The sequence below is a fragment of the Marmota monax genome, unplaced genomic scaffold, assembly GCF_021218885.2.
Source record: "Marmota monax isolate L192 unplaced genomic scaffold, Marmota_monax_Labrador192_F-V1.1 WCK01_AAM20220418_F8-fsc00015, whole genome shotgun sequence".
In the NCBI taxonomy this organism is placed as follows: domain Eukaryota; kingdom Metazoa; phylum Chordata; class Mammalia; order Rodentia; family Sciuridae; genus Marmota; species Marmota monax.
In genome coordinates, this window is record NW_026692194.1 from 17,711,128 (window position 1) to 17,721,030 (window position 9,903).

Below are 9,903 nucleotides of genomic sequence, written 5' to 3' on the forward strand. Positions count from 1 at the left end.
CCCTGGAACAAAAATTAAAAAAGAGAATTTGGTTCTTGTAAGCTGTATCCAAGCTCCTTTGTTTTAAATCCTAGGTGTTATTTTTGATGTGATATTCATTTCACTCTGCTTGGAGAAGAGACCTTGTAATTCTTTAGACGAGCCTGGCAGCTGCAGCTTTATTATAAAACCACAGTGAATCCCATATCCACTGTCATTAAAGCATACTGTGAAATGATTCAGTGGCAAGTCTTGAAAGAGAAGGGGAAAACATTGGCAGGGAGGGAGTTTCGATGATATGTGATTTGGTGATCCCAAATTGTTAAACTAGATAATAAGACGACAACAATCGCCTTGATAAACTCAATTCTCTGGCCCTCCTGCTGACTGCATTCGTTAAATCAGCTGGGAACCTTGCCTTAATGACATCTGCAAGGCTTAATACTCTGTAGACTCCACACTGTGCCTATGGGATCATTCATTCCTCAACCAGAATAGACAAAGCTTTCAGAAATCAAGAGAGAGGTAAGCTGGGCCTGGTGCTGAGGGGGCACACAGAAGCACCCGTTGAAGCCCATCTCGCCCCATCATTTCTCATTTTCCTATCTGCTTCTCAGTGTTGGAATGATTAATTAGAGAAGGAGTAAGAAATTGGGGACAGTTGCTGAAAGGAAAGTTAAACCTTGCTTAATGAGGCTGATGAGCCTCTGGTTCAGAGAGGCAGGCTCAGTAGATGAACAGCTCAAGTCCCCTTTATAAGTCCTTTTATTGCAATGGGCTTAAAACATCACCGTCTGTAATATCACCAGGTCCTTTATACCCTGATGTTTGATATGTCTCTATATGACCTCACCTCCATGCTCTGGCTTTTCCTCTTCCCATTTTAGCCTCCTCAAATAGGCTTAATTGCTCATCCCATTTGGACATTTCTTTTCCCATTTAATCCCAACCATTTCTTTCTGCTTTAAAAAAAAAAATCATTTCCCTATCCCTATCCATCATTTCCCTACCATGCTGTTTCCTTTCCTTCTTATTCTTCAATAAAGTTTCAAAAACACATATGAATCATTTTGAAGCTGTCCAGTACTATGCTCTGTACTGTTTTAGGGTCACTCTCTAGAGCTTGTCCTTTGTCCTACCCCTCGCTGACCTTAACGTGTCTTTCCCTCCAGACCAGAGATCAGCAAACTGTGGCCTGTGGGCCAAGCCTTGCCCTTAATAGAATTGTGCTGGGACAAGGCCATGCTTAACTCGTGTTCTGTCTGGCTGCTTTCATGTTACAACAGAGTTGCGAACTTGCACAGGGATCACATGGGCCTTCACAGAAACATTTGTGGACTTCTGTTTTATCCAAAGGCTTTCTTTTAGTATTTCTTTTTTCTCCTGCCTATTATTCTTGGTTAAGCAAAGATCACAAGGTTAGGAAACTCAACCAGAAACAATACCAAACTAGAAATTCCAATTGCTTTCATTTAACATCGTAAAACCATGGTCTCCATCCTCAATTATTTCCGAAAGGTTACATGCTCTTTCTGCCTTTGCCACATCCTAAATTAAAAGACCCTTTTCTCCTCATCTATTAAACCCAGCTCAAGTACCTCCACTTCCATGAGCTTTTCTGTCTGCTTAGATGATTTCCCACCTTCTGAGACATAATGTTCCCCTCTTCTCCTGCCCTCCATTCCCCTTAGCCTGCCTTCTTCTTGTGATTTATGATTTGGTGGGAAGAGTTTTGTTTTGCTTGAGTTGTCCATGAGTTTCCTTTTCACGTTAAGAAGCATTTTCTTCAGGAAGACATAGTGCTTCACCTAAGATGGATTTTGGAAAATAAATAAAGTCTCTGTCTCCTTGTATGAATGATTATCCTACTCTGTACTTTCCTGTTCTCCACAAGAATTCCTATTTTGATCATTGGCTTTGAAATAGCACCTCCAATAGATGCAAGATACAACCTTGATTACCAAATACAGACTGGGAGCTCATTTATAATAATTTTAAAAGTTTAAAAATTGTAAACATTCAATTAAAATCTGTATTGCCGGCTTCTCTTGAAAAATCAGAAATTCTAGTACCTCCAGAATTTCTATATGACTCCAGTCAGTTCAGTAGCACTTCGCCCACTAGAAGGATCACATGTGTTCTGATTTCCAGTTTCCCATACACACCAATCCTCTTATTAGCCCATCCTGGACCAACATTATCCTTATGTTTTCTACGAATCTAAACCAAGTATCAAAAGGTCACATAAACATGTGACTGGAGAACTATTATACAGAGATGGTTATCGATGATAGCCTAAAAAAATCAGAAGTTGAGATAGCATAAAAGAAATGGAAAACACATGAAATCTATTCAACATTTATCAGCTTGGGAACAGTATTAGTAACATTCTGAAAAAGAAGCAAACAAAAACCAAACTTGGAGCTTTACTAGTCTTTATAGATGACCAGGACCGAGGCAGCCCTTAAAATTTAGTAATAGCATGTTGGAGTATATGGTCAAATGAGTGTTATGGAGTGAATTATGTCTCTCTGAAAATCATATGTGGAAGCCTTAACACTCAGCATCTCAGAGTATGACTAGATTTGGAGATAAGGTCTTTAAAGAGGTGATTAAATGAAAATGAGGCCATTAGGGTAGACTCAAATCCAATCTGATGGTCATTCTCATTAGAAAAGGAGATTAGGACACAGAAACACCAGATGCACTGATACAGAGAGACAATCATGTAAAGAGGGAGCAATATTATGGCCCTTGCAAGGTAAGAGGATGAAAAAGAAACCAATGTTACCAACACCTTGATCTTGAACTTCTAACCTTCAGAACTGAGAGAAAATTGGTTTTCCCATAAGAGGTATTTTGTTATGGCAACCTGAGCAAACTATTACAGTGAAGCCATTGCAATAATCTTCTCTTACCCTTAGATAATTTGTCCACTCACTCTCCCATCACTCCGAAAGCATCATGTTGACTTGTCTTCTTCCACTTGCAAACCAGCCATTTTCACAGCCCTTCTCCTTAGTCTACCTTAGTCTACCAAACCATACCCATTGTTCAAGATGACGATTGCCAAGTTGCCTTAGTTTAGCATGGAAACTGGAGGAATAGAACTAGCATGTATTTTATTTATCCCAACCTGAGTATACACAGCTGTACAGGATCCCTCAATTGTTCCATTGCTAATTCAGAGTTACTTTTCTGATGGTATTCCTAAAAGATCACACTTTCGCAATATCATTTTTGTAATGCTCTATAGTCCAGAAGACCCAGATTGCAAATGATTCCTCTCTTGGTAATCGTAATATCTCTTTTTATTTATTCCTGACAAGAAACTGCTCTGAAATATTCCTCTCCAAAACATCACCATGATGCTTTCTTCTGTCAAGATATAATGGTGGGGCTGGGGATGTGGCTCAAGCGGTAGCGCGCTCGCCTGGCATGCGTGCAGCCTGGGTTCGATCCTCAGCACCACATACAAACAAAGATGTTGTGTCCGCCGAAAACTAAAGGAAATAAATAAAAAATTCTCTCTCTCTCTCTCTCTCTCTCTCTCTCTCTCTCTCTCTCAAAAAAAAAAAAAAAGATATAATGGTGAATACATCTTGTTGAATAGAATTGATGTCTCATGGGCTCAGGGGACCTGGTGAATGAAGTGTCATGGTGTGTACATTGAGCAGTGGGGACAAATAATCATCTTGGGCTTTTAGTAAATGCAAATAAGAGCACAATCCTGACTATTCCATATTCTTCCATACCGTTGCCAAAACATCACCTACTCTTTGTACTGCTGGGACATAAGCCAACCAGAGCAAAGCTCTTTGAAAAAAAGAATCATTTTTCTTTCTGTTTTCAGAAGCCATGTTGCTGGAATCTGACATTCCATAATACAGTAACATATATTGGTCATGGTTTTGCCCTAGCTAGGGAAATTCCCCTCAGAATACCATATCAAACATTTATAGTAATTAATATTATCCAATATGGAAATTGCTAAACATGGTTCCAAAAAAAAGGGAAGATTTCTCTTGGATTTGGAGTTTAAAGACAATTCCTTCTAAAATTCCTTTTAGAAGAAGTCATGTTCATTGAGTGCCATATGGGAGTGGTCTGACTAGTTATTCAGGGAACAGCAGAACAGAGAGTCAGGCCCATGATGGCGAATGCCACTAATAAAGAAAATAGAAAGAAAATCAGAAATGTCATCGTCTTTGTGAGGGAAGGCCTCATGTGGAGAAATCTAACCAGAGGTCTCACAGTGACAGACACCTACAATGTTAGTTACCTAATCAGTGGACCCTTGTAGATCATCCTCTGATCTAATTCTTCTTTTACCTGAGCAGCATCACAACTATCATCTACAGTTTTCTTGTTTAAAATTTTAAAAGTCATTAAAAATCATAAAATTTGCAAGAAAGTAAGTTACCATTCAGAATAAATATTTGTTTTTGAAAGGATTTATGATAGGTCTCCTTTAAAGAATATAGTCATTTCAGATGTATATCAATGTGACTACAGATATATTTTCCAAAACCATAAGATATTGTTTACACAAACTCAAGTGTGTAAACTAATTAAAATGACACTCAAAAGTATGCATATATTATAAATATGTCCACATACATGCAACATGTACAAACTCAAACATCATTATAAAAGCACACATTCACACATGCATATTTAACCACATGCACAAATTTGAACTTACTGCTTCCCTTTAGCTTTTAATTAAAGTGCCATTTCCAAAGATGGATGATTTCCAGAAGAATGTACTGCAACAAGTAAATAAAAGGTCCAGTGGCATTTCTGACAGCTGACAGGGTGACAGGGATGCATTGCCCAAGTTTCAATGGAATAAATCACCTTCATGCTAGTTTTCACCTTTGACTCTGGTTCTCTCCTGGCTCCCAACTGTGTTCTGGGAGAGACCCCTGCCTAGGCAGAGATCAGATGTGAGAAATGAAAACCTATGCTCTCCAAAAGCTTCTGTGAAACCCAGCATAAAGCAATGAGAACAAAAAAGCCATATATCACTAGTAATTAATCACTTAATGAACTGGCTCAAAAACCTGACTTCCTTTTCCATGGCTCTTCCTTACTGCGGGCCTCCAGTCCAAGGGAATATGCTAAGCTGATGAGCATGTGCCACAGCTGGGAAAAGACAAAGAGGATGCATCTGTCAGGAAGCACATTTCATTTATTATTTTATTCTCCTTCCACTGCTAGCAGTGTGGCATAGAACCTGCTACTGCTGCTGGCCAAGACATCCTGATCCTCACATCCCTGATCCTCCTTCTGAGGGAAGATTCATCGTCTGATAAAACCAGTCACAGTTTAGAAAACTTCATTTCCTGAACATAGCCTTCCAGCCATGCTAAATGCATCTGGGGGAAAGAAAGTGAAGTGATTTGGAGCATTGTGCAGATTATATCCCTTTAAATGTGTAACCCCGAATAAGAAGATTTATTTGGATGAAATGAGAAATGACCTTAAACTCTATCTTGTGCTGGCACCAAACCCCAAACAAATTTCAAGTTTACAAATAGGTATCCATTGTTTTTCCTCAGCCTTTCTTTTCACATGGTAAATGTACTCTCCCCTACTTTCTTATCTGTGATGAAGAAAACATATCCACAACTTTAAAAGAAATTGATGAGAGAGGTTTTTTCCCACTATTTTGCTATTTGAAACCTAGACTATGCACCTACCTGAATTTCAGACAAGTATCCAACATTTTTATTGGTACCAATTATTAATATTTGAATTTAACTCACTAATTATAATGAGTGTATACATTCAGTATCATACAATGTGATAGTGCGCACACATAATGGATGGAAATTTCTTCATTCATTTTCCCCATACTTGTATATCCTATTATCCTTTCCTGGCAACTATTGACAGTTGAAAATTCTTCTTGCTTGTTTGACTGTACAGTGCAAATGATAACATTCCAAAATCTTCTAATACACAAAACTTTTCTAACCCTTAATTTAAAAAAAAAATAAACACATAATAGCTAGGCTTGCTCTCAACAAATAACACTCATAGTCCTCCAATGAATATGTGCCAACCCTAGGCAAACATCTGGCATACGCCTCCTCTTATTTCTATTTTTATAGTTCCCAGCTAAGTAATGAAGGAATTTTTGTGTAAATAGTCTTAAACTCAGTGGAAAATATAGATATTCAGGACTGTCCTTCCACTTAGGATTTACTTTCATCAAATCTAAGGTGTTGTCAGCATCATCATTTTTAATGATATTAATGATTCAGTATGTCCTGCACTGCATCCAGATCTGTAGATAAAGATAAACAATCATTTTATAATTGTAATGTTGACTTTTTTAAAATAGCCTTGCTGCTCTTCCCAAACTCTTAGATTAAAGTACCCTGAGAACAATACTTGAAGATAATGGATATTGATGATATCGTATGAGATATAATGAGTCCCATAGCAAAAGTATAGTTTGGCAAATGTGTATTCCAATAGATGTAAGATAATACAAAATCAAATTGTACTCAAAACCCCAAGTGAGCATAGAGAAGACCAAGAAGCTGATCTTCAACTTGAGACCTACTCAGTTTCTGAGACTTTTTTTTTTTTTTTAGTATCGGTTCAAGTTCCAAGGATTCTTGCTGTGTTGTTTGATTTCTCTGCTTTATAAATGCAAGAGTCATAGTGACATACCAACACCAAGCAGAATATCAATTCATCATTAGAAAAAAACTAACCCTAATATATGTGATTTTCATATAAAGTACTTGCTGTTGAAGCCACATCTGTTTAATTTAGGGTAATGTTGTTTGTTCTAGTCAAGGTGTGGTAACACTAACACCTGGCATCCAGCTGTCTGTCCAAAGGGAAACATTGAATTCCTTCAGGTTTTCCTCACCCAAGGTATTTATTCCACATTATGCTTTCATTCAGTACACTGGATCCATTTGCTGAAATGTTCTTGGAACCCTGAAAGAGACAAGGCAAGGTTAAAAATAATTCCCTGTGGCATGACTAAAACTAGAAAAAATTATGGAAACTGTTGTTTCTATTTAATGTTTTCATTTTTCTTTACCTTTCTCCAACTTTCCATCCATATAGAGTTTAGTAAGTTCCCAACTGTTTCTTCATAAGCGATTAGCTTGATGCAACTTTTCCAAACTTGTCTGATTTACATAGGAAACTTTTAAAAGCGAAATCCCCAATTAAGAGTGGTGCGTACTAGGGGCATCCCTTTGGGGTTCATATATACTCTCTGGTGAGTGGACCTCTCTCTCTCTGCTTCCTAATTTCCATGTGCCTCCATACCCTTCTATGGCTCTGCCTCACCTGGTACCCAAAGCAAAGGAGGTGGCCATTCATGGAATGAGACCTCTGAAAATGTGAGCCCCAAATAAACCTTTCCTTCTCCATGTTGTTCTCAGGTCTTCTGTTTCCAGCAGCAAAAAAAAAAAAAAAAAAAAGACAAAAACAAGCATAGACTCATTTAAGACTTCGTTTTCAAATACTGATTCCACCACATGCTAAGCCTCACTTAAAATGGATAAGAGCAGTGTCCACCCAAAAGGATTATTGAGAAAATTCATTGAGATAATGGATGTGATATAGCTATAGCACCTTGTAGATAGGGAACACTCCATGAAGGTATATTGTTGCAACAATCATATCTGAATTATTTACAGGAATCTTAAATTTCTTATTTGACATTTTGGAAATCTTGACTACCTCCAAATATTGAGGTATGGAAAGTTTTTTCCCAAACCAATTAACCTCTTTGAGCTTAATATCTGTTTTCTATTTGGTGCACAATGTATCGATCTTTTGTGGGAAGACAAAATAACATTCTCCCTAGATGTCCCTAGAACATCCCCATGGCTTCCCTACTTTCGAGTAACCTCTGTGTTTCAGGTGAGAGTCCCATCTTTAATGACTTCCGGCATTAAGCTCGGTCCATGGCATCAGTGAATTGGCCTTTTCTCTCAAGCTCTGTTCCCTTCTGACTTTAATAACTTTTCTTGAAATCACATAGACTTTTCTGATGTTGCCACTGTGTATCTCAGAAATATAATTATCAGTGATAATTTATCACCTGTGAGATAATTATAGGCAACCCATCAAAACTGTCAAACATTTTAGTAATCCACTCATATATTCTGCCTTCTGCTGGGATGAAACCTTCTAACCTCTCCTAGAAGCTAGATCATGCTTCTCAAAGCATGGTCTGTGGTCCATAAAAGTCTACAAACTGTTAGGGTCTGTGAGCAGATAGGAAGTTTGTCCCAGAATATAAACCAACTATGTCACTAGACACATTGTTTAATTTAGCTATATATTTTTAGTAGAAAAGAAGATTCTGGATAAAGAAAGCATTTATTGATTTACCTGTTGAGAAGATGGTAGTAAAGAGTTCATAGACCACGTACTTTCTGTAGCACTGAGCTTTAGAACCAATGGTAGGTGACAAAGATTTAGCAATGGGCAAGATAGAAAGTGTCTATTCTTGAAAGACAAGATAGCACATTAGAGGAAAGTGACTTTTCTCAAAGCTCCCTATCTCAGGACTCAAACAACAAGAAGACTACTTCTCTGGGAGGTGAGTGAAAGAAAAAAAAGAAAAGAAAAACACTTCACTAATACTCAATATTGAACAGAGAGGCTTGAAGACTGGGAAATTTGTAGTTTCTCTTGTGCCTTGTGTTCTACCTGAGTTGACAGTGGGGGCAGAGACACTCCTGAGTTATTTAATTAGTAAATTTTAGCAGTAATAACTGTTCAGAAAATAGCAAAATTGTTGGAATAGGAAGTGGAAGAGAGGATCAGAGAAGGTTTCCACAGGCAGTAGCATTCAGTTGAGTCTTGAATGACGAAAAGAAGGGAGGAAGGCAGAGCATGCCAGTTGGAGGAAAGGGCTGATCTGGAACCTTAAAGTAGAAACAACTTGGCATTGCTCAGGAAATAGAAGAAGCTCACTTGCTGTATCCGAATTAACACAATAGAAAGCAACAGAATATGACTGCTGAGTAGTAGGCAGCAACTAGACCATCAGCCCATAGAAGACCTTGAAGTTCATGAAGGTTATTTGTATTCTATTCTAGTTAAAATGAGCAACCATTACAAAGTTTTAAGCTCAGGAAGGCCATGATGTGCTTGACATATTTTAAAGTTATGTCGACTCTTGCTTCTACAATCAACCTTACTCCTGTCATTATGACTTTGTCCTTGTTACTTCTCAATTCGCTCCCCTCTCCTTCTTCCCATGTATGTCTCTTCTACAATTCAAAACAAAACTTAAATTCATCTTCTCCCGTTGGCATGTCCTAGCTATCTGTTTCCTTTTTCATTCTCTAAATTTTATAACATTCAATGATGTAAAATGAATGCTTATCATTAAAAAAAAATTGCTAGTCTTCACTTCTGGTCAACAACATTTTGTTTGTTTACTTACAACACCTTAAAACACCTGCATTTGATAGATAAGAAATTCCTGCGAATTGTCTTCCTCTTAAGTTTTGGAAAACTACAGACTGAGAAAACCAGCAGTATTCAGAGAAGAGGGAGAAGAGGTAGGGAATGGAGAATGATAGACTGTAAAGTGTTGTAGAAAGAAAAAAAAGCATTCCTGATGACAGAATAAAGGAGCAAAGATGAAACTGTAAAAGTTACAGAGATAATGAAGAACTAATCCTCAACACTATTAGCACTCACCCCACTTACAGACAGGCATAGGTTGGTTGAGTTTTGACCCTGTGGAATTCTTCACAGTATCCGCCCTCCGATTTTCAGGGCTTCTACTGTTTTTACTCTTCTCTCCAAACCACTGCAATTTTCTCATTGTTCTTTCTTATATAATTGGAGCAAGATGCAATTATGAAATATTCCAACCTCCTCTCTGACCTACATACCTTCCTATCTTATTCTAGGCTAGAATGT